Raw genomic sequence first — 12,957 nt, 5'->3', positions numbered from 1 at the left:
AGTATATATCATGTGAACCTTTCTGTTTCTGTGTTAACTCACTCATTGCTCAACCATGTTCATAGCAGCCTTATTCATAATAGCCAGAACCTGGAAACAGCCTAAGTGTCCCTCAGTAGAAGAATGGATAAAGAAACTGTGGTACAATCACACTATGGAATACTACTCAGCTATTAAAAACAGGGAAATCCAGAAATTTGTGGACAAATGGATGGGATTAGAAATAATCATGCTGAGTACTGTTAAAAGACCCACATTCCTTCTGATACCTCTTGGGACAGGCCTCAGGAATCTACTTTGTTATCAGTAAAACTGTCTTCCTGGACCCTACTAGATTACCTAAGTAAGACAGTTCTGCTTACAGCATTCAACTATTTTTCAAGTCCACAGTTGTAAAGTCTTCCACAGTCAAAAAAAAAAAAAAAAAAAAAAAAAACACCAGCATAGTTAGGGACTTCCCAGAGACAATTCATTTTCTGATACCAGCTTCTGCATTAGTTATTTTCTTTTGATGTGATGAAAATACCACAACCAAAAGCAAGTTATAGAGGAAAGATTCTATATTGTCTCACAGCTCCAGATGGGCAAGAGTCCATCATGGCAAGTCAGACATATGGTACAAGCTGAAGATATGGTACCCAGAGGAGTAAGCAGAGGAAAACACTGAAAATAAAGTTTTGCTCTGAACTCTGAAAGAACACCTCAATGATACACTTTTTCTAGCAAGTCTTCTCCATCTCTTCAGACAGTCACCAACTGAGAACTTGGTGTTTAAATACCTAAATCCTTGGGATATATTTTTATTGAAAATACAACACTTGCTCATGGATCAGTAAAATTACTATGAAAATAACTATCCTACCAAGAGCAATTTAAAGATTCAATGCAATCACAATCAAAATTCCCATGAGATTCTTCACATAAATAAAAAAAAGGGGGGAGGGAAGGAAAGGAAATTCAAAGAGATGCACAAAAGACCTTGGATATTCAAAGAAATCCTGAGCAAAAAGAACAATTCTAGAGTGATTACCATATCATATTTCAACCATATTATAGTAATAAAACAATATGATGTCAAGACAAAAACATTGGCACAAAACAGAAGACCCAAACATAAGAGCACACTTTTACACATATTTCACATTTGACAAATACTTAAAAAATAAACTCAGTATTTAAAAAAAATTATAACAGGAAAATTGGGATGTTCACATATACAATTATGAAACTAGACCCATACCTTCTACCCTACACAAAATTAACTCCTAGTGTATTAGAGACCTCAATATTAAACTTGAAGCTGAACTGCTAGGTAGTACCCAGAAAAAAAAAGGTACTGTATAGGATTCCATTTGCTGAGGAATTCTGGCCAACAATTAACAAATGAGACCCCATAAAACTGAAATGCTCTGTAGAAGCAAACGATATAGTCAACAGAGTGAAGACGAAGCGCACAGGTAGAAGAAAATCTCTGTCAGCTATAGAGCCAAAAGAGGATTCATATCCAGAATATATAAATGTCTAAAAATAATTAAAAGAACCAAGAAATGAATTAAGTTTAGAATAGGATACGGATCTGAACAGAGAGTTCACGATAGGAATTACCAAGAAATATCTAAGACTGAGGTTCAACATCCTTAGCAATCAGAGAAATAGAATCTAAAACTACTTTGAAATTTCATCCTATCCTAATTATACTGGGCAAGACAAAGAAAACATAGCAAATACTGGCAAGCAGAAGCACTTATTCTTTATTTCTTGGACCCTAAACTGATTTGGCCACCATGAAGATAAGTTTGGAGAACTCTCAGAAAGTTCAAAATAAATTTACATATGATAAAGCTATAATACTGTCTAGACTATAACTAAAGTACTTGATATAGTACTACTGAGTTACTTGCTCAGCCATGTTCATTCTCACTGTATTAAGATTATCAAGGACATGGAAACATTCTAGATGTCCATCAAATGAGAAATGGATAATATACATGTACATATACAGAATGGAATTCTGTTCAGCTATATGAAAAAACAAAATCATGCAATTTGCAGATAAATGGATAGACCTGGAAAATCTATTGAACAGGGTAATCTGAATTCAGGAAGACAGAATGCAGAATGCTTTCTATTGTTTGTGAATCCTACATCTGAAACTTTAAATTAGTATATAATCTGACCTAACTAACAAAGCAAGGATGATACAAAAAACAAACAACCAAACAAAAAAAGAGGGAGCATGAAGTGAGGAGAAAGAAGGAGCTCTAGAAAGGGGGATAGGAAGACACTAATGTTATGATGGGGGGAAAGTGGGAAATTGTGGGGGCATTGTTTACTTTTGTTGATTAAGCCTTGTCTCCACACTGGGTAAGATGATTTCCAGAATATCCATAATCCTAGCATTTTAAAAATTGCATCTATTACTACATACCATTGTTTTTCCTCTTTTGAGAAACAGGCATCATTTTCAATTTTTTTATTTTTGAGATTATAACTACATCATTTCTACTGTCCTTTTCTTTTCTCACCCCTCCATACACCCCTACATGCCCTTTCAAATTCATATCCTATTTTTCATTACGTGTTGTTACATACATATATGTATGTATATATACTCCTTAGGCTGTATAATGTTACTTATATGTATATTTCAAATGTTGGTCATTTGGTATTAGATAACCAACTGGTGTACTGTTCCCTGAGGAAGACTTTTCCCCCACTTTCTGCATTCCTTGGTCGACTGTAGTTCTTTATTTAGGATCGAGGCATCATGTGCCTCTGTCGTGCACTTTGGCATAATTATTGTTTTCTTTTTCAGCTCATGCTTATTTAGCCATGTTGGGGAGACTTTATGTACTTCTGCCCTGTAAAAAAAACCCCACAGTTTCACAGCAAGCTCCCTGATTCTCAGGCTTTTATAATCTTCCCGCCCTCTCTTCCACAACGTTCCATGAGCCTTACGTGTAGGAATTGTTTTGTAGGTATATCCATTGGAACTTGGCTCCATAACTTCATTTTGATTGATTGTGGTTTTCTATAAGAGTCTGGAGAAAGCATTATTATTCCAGGTAAGAAATTTTCAACTCTTCTTCCTCAGGAAAACACCAAATGGTGGATGACACCGGTGCAGCAGGAGGACCCAGAGCCCAGGATTAGGAGGCCTCAGTAGCTTCTGCAGAGGATTCAGCTATGGACATGGTCGAGGCTGTGGAATTCATGGAGGCAAAGCTTAAGACAAGGAGTGGATCCCTGTTACCAAGCTCAAGATCAAGTCCTTGGAGGAAATTGGTCTATTCTCCCTGTCCATTAAGGAATCTGAGATTATGGGCTTTTTCCTGGGCACATCCCTAAAGGATGAGGTTCTCAAGATCATGTCAGTGCAGAAGCAGACATGGGCTGGCTAGCGGACCAGCTTCAAGGCTTTTGTTGCTACTGGGGACTTACAATGGTCACGTTGGTCTTGGTGTTGATCCTCCAAAGAGGTAGCTACTGCCATCCAAGGGGCCATCATCTTGGCCAAGCTTTCCATTGTCAGGCCTGTGTGGAGAGGCTACTGGGGAAACAAGATTGGCAAGCCACACACTGTTCCACGCAAAGTGACAGGCCAATATGGCTCTGTTTTGGTGCGCCTCACCCCTTCCCCCAGAGACACTGGCATTGTCTCTGCTCCTGTGCCCAAGACTACTGATGATGGCCAGTATTGATGACTGCTACAATCAGCCAGGAGCTGTACTGCCACCTGGAGCAACTTTGCTAAGGCTACCTTTGATGCTATCTTCAAGACCAACAGTTACCTGACACTCAACTTCTGGGAAGAAACTGCGTTCACCAAGTCTCCTTATCAGGAATTCATTGATTATATTGTGAAAACTCACACCAGAGTCACTGTTCAGAGGACCCAGGCTCCAGCTGTGGCTACCACATTGGGGTTTTCATACAAGAAAAATAAAGTGAATTAACTCTGTTAAAAAAGAAACTAAAATATCAACTATATATGAATATTTATACCCAGACCTATGAAAATTATAGGTTTATTTTGGCAATTAATAATATATTCCTTATGACTTTTTGAGTGTCCTTGCAGTTATTTTACCCTCAGATATAATTAGAGCCCCCTCTTTGCTCATTTTCCAAATTATATAAATTATACACTGTCATTCCCTTTTGTATTGCTCCCCTATTCTCCTATACTTTTTGCTTTCCTTGTTTCTGTTACTTCAAGATATGTACTTCCATGTGAAGACTTGGAGTAGGAGCACTGGATGAGAGAGAACATGGACATTTGTTTTGGTTCTAGGCTATCTTACTCAATACAATCTTTTCTAGTTCCATGTTCTTACCTGAAAAGTCCATAATTTCATTTTTCTTTACAGCCTAATATTCCATAGTATATATGTACCATATTTTCATTATGCATTGTTGGTTGAAGGATATTCATGTTGTTTGTACTTCCTAGCTTATTAACTAACTGTAAGAAACATGGTTGGGCAAGTGCCTGCAGGGTGAGATGTCAAGTCCTTTAGTTAGAAGCCAAGCAGTGGTGTAGTTGGTTATAGCATATATTTGTTTTTACCTTTTTGAGAATTTTCCACACTGATTTCCATACTTGCTGCAGCACTCTGTAATCTCATTAGTGAAGGAGGGATCACTTTTCCCTTTACCACCTGCAGCATTCATTGTCTATTGTTCTGTCAATCTTTGCCATTCTGACAGGGTAAGATAAAATCCCAGAAGTTTTATTTTCCTATTTTTCTTTTATTTTTCATACAATATGTTCTAATTACATGTTCCCCTCCTCCAACTCTGAGATCCTTCCCCTCTCCTCTCCCATCAGAATCCATATTCTTTCTGTGTCAAACATCTAAACAGGCATATAAAATAATAAAATAAAATAAGATAAAACAAAAGCATACTCAGTAGGTCAAAACAAACAAAAGAAAAAAAGATACAAAAGGCATGAGAAATAAATATAGACACAGAGACACATGCACTCTTACACACAGAAATCCCATAAAATCACAAAACTTGGTGTCATAATATATAAGCAGAGAACCTGTAAGGTTTAAAAAAAATGTGTGGGGGAGACAAAAAATCTCCAAAGATGTCATTGAGTTCATTTTGGTCATCTAGTGATGGACATGGGGCTGGGCACTTTAGAGTGGTTTTTATCCCCAGTAAGACTACATTGGAGAAAATTAACTTATCATTTGTTAGTAATCAATTGGAGATAGCTTTAGGGTTAGGAATGGGGCCTTGTGTCCACTTTCCTTCTCAATTCTGAGACCCCATCTCACCCAGACCTGTGAAGACTCTATGCATATTGTCCCAGTCTCTGTGAAATCTTACGTGCTTTGGTCCTGCTGTGTTTAGAGAACCTTGTTTCCTTGGTGTCCTTTAAGAGCCTCATGGCTCTTAAAATCTTTCCCTGAGCCCTGAGGGGGAAGAATTTGAATATCTCACTTAGAACTGAGTATTCCAAGGTATCTTGATCTCTAGACCTTGTCCAGCGGTGGGTCTCTGTATTTGTTCCCATGTGCTGAAGGAAGAAGCTTCTCCCATGGTGTGTGAGCAAGGCCCTGATCCGTGAGTATAGCAGAATGACAGCAGCAGTCATTTTATGGCTACATTCTTTAAGCAGAACAGGGTTATTTGGTTTTCCTATAGGTCTCTATGTGGTCTCAGGTTCTATGCCATCTGGGCAGTGTTGGGGATCATTCACATCTCATGGAGTAGGCCTCAAGTCCAATCACAGGTTACTCCTACAAGTACTGTGGCCCTCTTACACTAATGTATCTTGCAGGCAAGTCATTATTGCACATCAAAAAGTTTGTAGTTGTGATGTTTACCTTTCTCCTCTGGTATCATCAAGAGTATCTTTTAGTACCAGGAACACCAGTCCATGGGTGAAGGAACTACATAGGCACAAGCTCAAATTCTCTTTTGATTTACAGGCTTGGTATTATTCCTTCTATTTTCTTGCGTGTGGTTAATTCTGGTTGAAGTTTTACTTCTATTGCCTTTTATAGGGCTCAATTTGTAGGTAGATACTGTTTGAATTTGGTTTTATTATGGACCATTGTGACTAAAAGTTTTGCTAGCTATAGCGATCTGGACTGGCAACTGTAGTCTCTTATGATTTATATAACATCTGCCCAATCCTATCTGGATTTTAGAGTTTATGTGGGAAAATGAGATTATATTCTAATAGGTCTGTCTTTACATGTTGTTTGGTCTTCTTCCTTTGTGGCTTTTAATATTTTTTCCACTATACATTTATGTGCTGTGGAAATTTCTTTTCTGGTCCAGCCTATCTGCAGTTCTATATGCTTCTTGTGCCCTGATAGATACCTCCTGCTTTAGGTTAGGAATTTTTTTCTTCTATGATTTTGTTGAAAACATTTTCTGTGCCTCTGACTTGGGTTTCTTCTCCTTTCCTTATTCTTGCATTTCATAGATTTGGTATCTTCAGTGTCCCAGATTTCTTGACTGTTTTGTGTCTGTATATTTTTAGAGTTAACATTTTCTTTGACAAGGTATCCATTCCATCTATCTTGTCTTCAGTGACTGAGATTCTCTCTTCCATCTCTTGTCTTCTGTTGGTGAGGCTTGCCACCGAGGTTCTCATTTGAGTTCGTGAATTTTTTCATTTCCAGTTTTCCCTCACTTTGCATTTTTTTATTGAATCAATATCCACTTTCACACCTTGAACGGTTTTCCTTATTCATTCAACTGTTTGTGTTTTCATATATTTCATTTGTGGATTTATTCATATCCTCTTTAAGGACCTCTGACATATTCCTAAAGGCTATTTTGAAGTCCTTATCGCATACATTAGCTATACTGCATTACTCAGGGCCTCCTGTAGTATGGTTGCTGGATTCTAGTGCAGACACGTTGCACTGGCTGCTATTGTGATTTTATGCTTTTGTCTAGGCATCTGGATTGGGGATATTTGTAATTCTGGGTATTGATAGCTGGTCTTGTGTTTGGGGAGTGAGTGTTCTGTTCTTTGTTTTCTTTTACCCTCTCTGGTTCTTAGGAGAGTGTGCTGGCTAGGCGGTCCCTGGTAGGTCATGCTTCTGAGCTCCTACCAGGTGTGGCCACTGGGGGTATGGAAGAATGTGTTTCTGGATATTGGAAATTGATACTAAGGAAAGGGGATGGACTGACAGGAGGGAGGACATCCAGATGTGCCAGCAGGATCTGTGCAGAGAGGAAGAAGAAGCCATAATAAGTGGTCTGTTACAAAGATGGGGCTAAGGCTGAGGGGCTAGAATTAAAGGAAAGGAAAGAGGTGCAAGGTTGTCTGATTCCTTGGCTGTAGTGGGCTGCATATTCCATGGAGTGCCTGTGAGAACTGACAGCTGAAACAAAGGGGTAGTGGAAGATGGCTGAATCACGGCAGACCTGCCAACGTTGTTTTGATTTGCATTTCTCTAATTGCTAGAAATGGTGAACTTTTATTTATTTATTTATTTAGATATTTCTTAGCTATTCTTTTTATTTTGAAAACTTGGGTGGGTTGCAGGCTCTTTTTTCTCCCTTTTGGAAATGGGAAATTATTTTTATTTTTGTTGTTCTTTATATATGTTGGATATTAATTCTCTGTAGATGTATATCTGACAAAGATACTCTTCCATTCTCTGTTCTGTGTTCTCTCTTTTCACCAAGATGATTGTTTCTTTAGCTATGCAGAAGCATTTTAGCTTTATGAAGTCCCACCTGTAGATCATTGGCATTACTTTTTGGGCAAATGGTGTCTGGTTCAGAAAGTCATTTTCCTACACATCAGCATCATGTGGGGTGCTGGCCCCCTTTCTTCCTCCAGCAGTGTCAGTGTTTTGTTTCATGTTTAGGCTTTTTAATCCATTTGGAGTTTTTATTCAAGGTCATAGCCAAGGATCTAATTTTGTTCCTCGGCAAATGGACAGCCTGTTTTCCCAGTGCCATTTGCTGAAGATACGATTTTTTCTCAAGCTTATGTCTTTGGCATCTTTGTCAAGTATTAAGTGAAATTACCCATGTTTGGATCTTTGATTTTGCTTCATTGGTCTATGTCGTGTCTCCTCTTCCTTTTTCTTTCTTGCCAGTACAATATTATGTTTACTAATATGATTCTATAATATATTTTAAGATTTGGATGGTAATTCTTCTCACACTGTTCTTTTAGGGTTAACTATTTTGCCTATCTGGAGTCTTTTGTGGGTCCACATAAACTTGAGGATTTTTGTTTGTTTGTTTGTTTTTTGTTTGTTTGTTGCCTATTTCTGTGTGAATGAGACAGGGATTTTGATTGGGATTCATTGTATTGTAGATAGGTTTTGGTTGTTTTCACGATGTTAATTTCGTTATTTTCACAAAGTTCGTTCTACCAACCCATATGTATGGGACGCAGTTCACTTTTTTCAAGTCTTTCTCTTTTACAGGTGTTTGAAGTTTTCATTGTAGAAGTCCTTTACTTCCTTGGTTAGGTTCATCCCTCGGTATTTTATTTTCTTTGAAGTTATTGTGAGTAGGAGTGTGTCCATCATTTCCTTTTCTGTAGTCTGTTGTTGGCATATAGAAAAGCTATTGACTTGTACAAGTTGGTTCGGTATACAGCCACGTTTCTGAAATTATCATTTCTCTTTTTCCAGTGGAATTTTTCAAGCATTGTGTTATCTGCAAATGGGGATAGTTTGACTTTTTCTTTTCCTACTTGCAAAGCTTTAATTTCCTTCTCTAGCTGCATTGCTTCGGCCAATATTTCAAGCACAATAATGAAAAGAATTAGGGATAGTGAATAGCCCTATCTTGTTCCTGGTTTCGGTGACATTGCTTCAAAAATTTTCTCCATTTAGGATGATTCTTCTGTCTGCTTTTGAATTATAGTTTTTATTATGTTGAAGTATATTCTCTTCAGTCCTTCTTTCTCAAGGGCTTTTATCATGAAGTCATGGTAGAATCAAACCTTTTGAGATGAACATGTGATTTTTGTTTTTATGTCCATTTATAAGGGTTATTGCATCTATTGTCTTGTGTATACTGAGGGAGGGTCAGGGAGACTCTAGGGGCTGCACCATGGAAGAGGTGAGGACACCTAGCTGAATGGAGAGGATAGGTGCAGGAGAGATCTGTGCGTGGTGGCAACTAGTGCAGGTCCTGGCGGATACCTGTGATGGTTTGAATGAACATGGCCACAGAGGCTCATAGGGAACGGCTTTATAGGAGATGTCCTCTTATTGGAGGAGGCGTGGTGCTGCTGGGGGGCAGGCTTTGAGGCCTCAGATGCTCAAGCCTGGCCAGTGTGGCAGGAGTAGAACTCTTAGCTCCTACTCCAGGTCATCTCCCTGCACACTTCATGTCTTCTGCCATGATGATAATGGACTAAACCTCTGGAACTGTAAGCCAGCCCTAATGAACTGTCTTCCTTCATAAGACCTGCTGTGGTCATGGTGCCTCTTCACAACAATAAAACCCAAAGACACCCACCTAGAGCTGTGCTGTGGTGCCTGCACGTGGTGGCAAGACTAGGCCCAGGCTAGATCTGTTGGGCTGGGGAGAAGGCATGGATGAACAGTGTCTCAGAAACTCAGGCATGGAGCTAGACTCCAAAATAGGAAGTGGGGGCTCTGGCTAGGTGAAGAGATTAGATGATGTGCCTCATTTTCAAAATTAGAAAATCCCTAACGTGCCTATCAAAGGGACAAATTTACAGTAATTAAGAAAATATAAGTTTATACCTTAGGGATTTGGGACATGGCTAATTTGATCAGGTGCCTGATATACATACATAAGGATGCCAGGAAGCCATCCATGTAAAAGCTGGGCTTGGGCATGCATATGTTACTCTAGCGCTGAAAGACAGGTAGGCAGCATAGGCTACACTGTGGTTTCCGGCAATTTATAAAAATAGGACCTTTTCTAAAAACTACTAAATATGAAAACAAAAGAGGAACCAAAAAGTAGACGTGGTTGGGGTACACCTATAATCCTAGTTGTTTTTGTTGTTTGCAGTTTTTTGTTCTTCTTGGTAGTTATAGTTTTTTTTTAATAGGCAGCCTTGCTATGTAGACCAGGGGTGGCCTGGAACACACAGAGATCTGTCTGCCATTTCCAATATAAATATGATATTTATATGAAAGACATAGAAAGACAATGTGATTGATAATTAAGCAAAGAAACAGACACTATAAATAGACCCAGTCACTATAAATAGCCAGGACTACAGAATATTTAACATGTGCAAATCTCAGAAGAATTACTATAATCCAAATAGAAAATAAGCAACAACAACAACAACAAAAAAACCCAAACAACAATAAAAACTCCCAAAACATGAACAGTACAATAAATGGGAAATAATTACATCTTTATCCATATAGAAAATGCCAGTAAAATCCAAGACAATACTACAAAATTATTCAAAACACCTAAAATTAAAAAGTTCCAATGTCATCAAAGGCATTTGAGACTACAGAGAAACTTGGTAGCTGTGGAAATGTAAATGGCATTTTCACAGCACTCAGGAAGACACTCTGGCAATTTAAAATACAACTAAATGTGCACTTGTTATGTGATCTAATGCTTAGTCTTGAGTTTTTTGTTTTTGTTTTTTTTTTTTTTTTTTTTTTGTAAAGATATTACACTTGGCATTGACACAAAGCCCTGTACTAATAAGAACTGGAAATTAAGTATAATCCAAATACCCTACATCTGACAAAGGTCTAATATCCAAAATATATAAAGAACTCAAGAAATTAAACACCACTAAACCAAATAACCCAATTGAGAAATGGGGCTTGGAACTAAACAGAGAATTCTCAACAGAGGAATATCAAATGGCTGAGAAACACTTAAAGAAATGCTCAACCTCCTTAGTCATCAGGGAAATGCAAATCAAAACAACTCTGAGATTCCATCTTACACCCATCAGAATGGCTAAGATCAAAAATTCAAGCGACACCACATGCTGGCGAGGAACACTCCTTCATTGGCTGGTGGGAATGCAAACTAGTATAGCCACTTTGGAAATCTATCTGGTGCTATCTCAGAAAAATGGGAATAGGGCTTCCTCAAGACCCAGCTATTCCACTCCTTGAAATATACCCAGAAGATGCTCCAGCACACAACAAGAAAATTTGCTCAACCATGTTCATAGCAGCCTTATTCATAATAGCCAGAACATGGAAACAGCCTAAGTGTCCATCAGTAGAAAAATGGATAAAGAAACTGTGGTACATTTACACTATGGAATACTACTCAGCTATTAAAAACAAGGAATTCCCGAAATTTGTGGACAAATGGATTGAGCTAGAAATGATCATAATGAGTGAGTTAACCTAGAAGCAGAAAGACTCAAATGGTATATACTCACTTATATCTGCATACTAGCCCAAGGAGCATGTCCCACGAAAGCCTTCACTTACCAGGAAACTGGGACAGAGGGGAGGACATCCTATTGGAACTCTAGATGAGAGAAGCATGGGAGAATAGCAAAGTAGAAGGATCCAGAGGGTCCTAGAAACCTACAAGTAGAACATTATGATAGGCAGATTTGGGCCCAGGGGTCCCACTCAAACTAAGGCACCAGCCAAGGACAATACAGGCGGTAAACTTTAAACCCCTACCCAGATCTAGCCAATGGTCAGAACATTCTCCACAGTTGAGTGGAGAGTGGGATATGACTTTCTCACGTACTCTGGTGCCTCACATTTGACCATGTCCCCTGGAGAAGGAGACCTGGTGGCACTCAGAGGAAGGACAGCAGGTCACCAAGAAGAAACTTGATACCATATGAGCATATACAGGGGGAGGTAATCCCCCTCAGGAACAGTCATAGGGGAAAGGAATAAGGGGAAAATGGGAGGGAGCGAAGAATGGGAGGATACAAGGGATGGGATAACCATTGAGATGTAACAAGAATAAATTAATAATAAAACAATTAAAAAAAGAATAATCCAAATATCCTCCAATGGATGACTATTAAATTGTCTGGCACAATCTATACAATGGAATATCATTTATGACTAAAATAAGGAAAAAAAATGCTAAATCAACTAGCTGACCAATCAAAAGGCACTATGTGAATGAAGAGTCAATTTCAGACACATGATTCATTATATTCCTAAAATGGCGAACTCATGGACATGAAGAGATTAATATTTTCAAGTGGGTAGGCAGACATCAGGAGGCATGAATGAATATAAAGGGTTACTGTGAAGAGTTTCCTTCATGGTAACACAAAAGTTCTGTATCTTAAATGCGATCCTACAATTACACACATGAAATAAAATGTCACAGATCATAAATACATACGTGGTAAGCATGGGAATGTGTAGCCTAGATTATCTTGTCATTTTCCTAAGTCTAATATTTTATCACATCTACATAAAATACTACAACTGGAGAAAACAGGTGAAAAGTAAATGGGATTCCATACTGTTCTGGCAACTTCCTACAGAGTACATAATTATTTCAAAGCAGAACATTTAAAATAAATGGAAATACAAAAAAACAAAACAAAACAAAGCCCAAAAGCCACTTTCATCTTTTATTTAGTAACCTCCTTCATCAGTTAGGGCTACATTCCCTGTATCTCCACTGGAGAACTGAAAACAGTTCTAAACCTCACAGTTACCATGTTCCATTATCTACACAAATTATAGCATCGTCTACTTAAAACCATGCACTGTATCTTTATCTTTTAGCTTGAAGTAAAATGAAAACTTAGAAGAATTTTTCTTCTTCATAATATCATGAATAGCTTTGTTCCTCCCAACCTCAGCATATCATTTTTCTTTCCTCATTAAGTCGTGAACTTTCAAATGATGTTTCACATGAAGGATTTACTTTATGGATTTTCTTTCACAGACCTAAATTGTCAGCATTAATGCACTTGTGGTTTTGAGCCCCATCCAGTAAGATCCGACAAGAAAGACTTCCTCAATCACAAGCACTGTATTTGACAGACAGGACAGC

The sequence above is a fragment of the Acomys russatus genome, chromosome 23, assembly GCF_903995435.1.
Source record: "Acomys russatus chromosome 23, mAcoRus1.1, whole genome shotgun sequence".
NCBI classification, from domain to species: domain Eukaryota; kingdom Metazoa; phylum Chordata; class Mammalia; order Rodentia; family Muridae; genus Acomys; species Acomys russatus.
Note: the sequence above shows the minus strand (reverse complement) of the source record.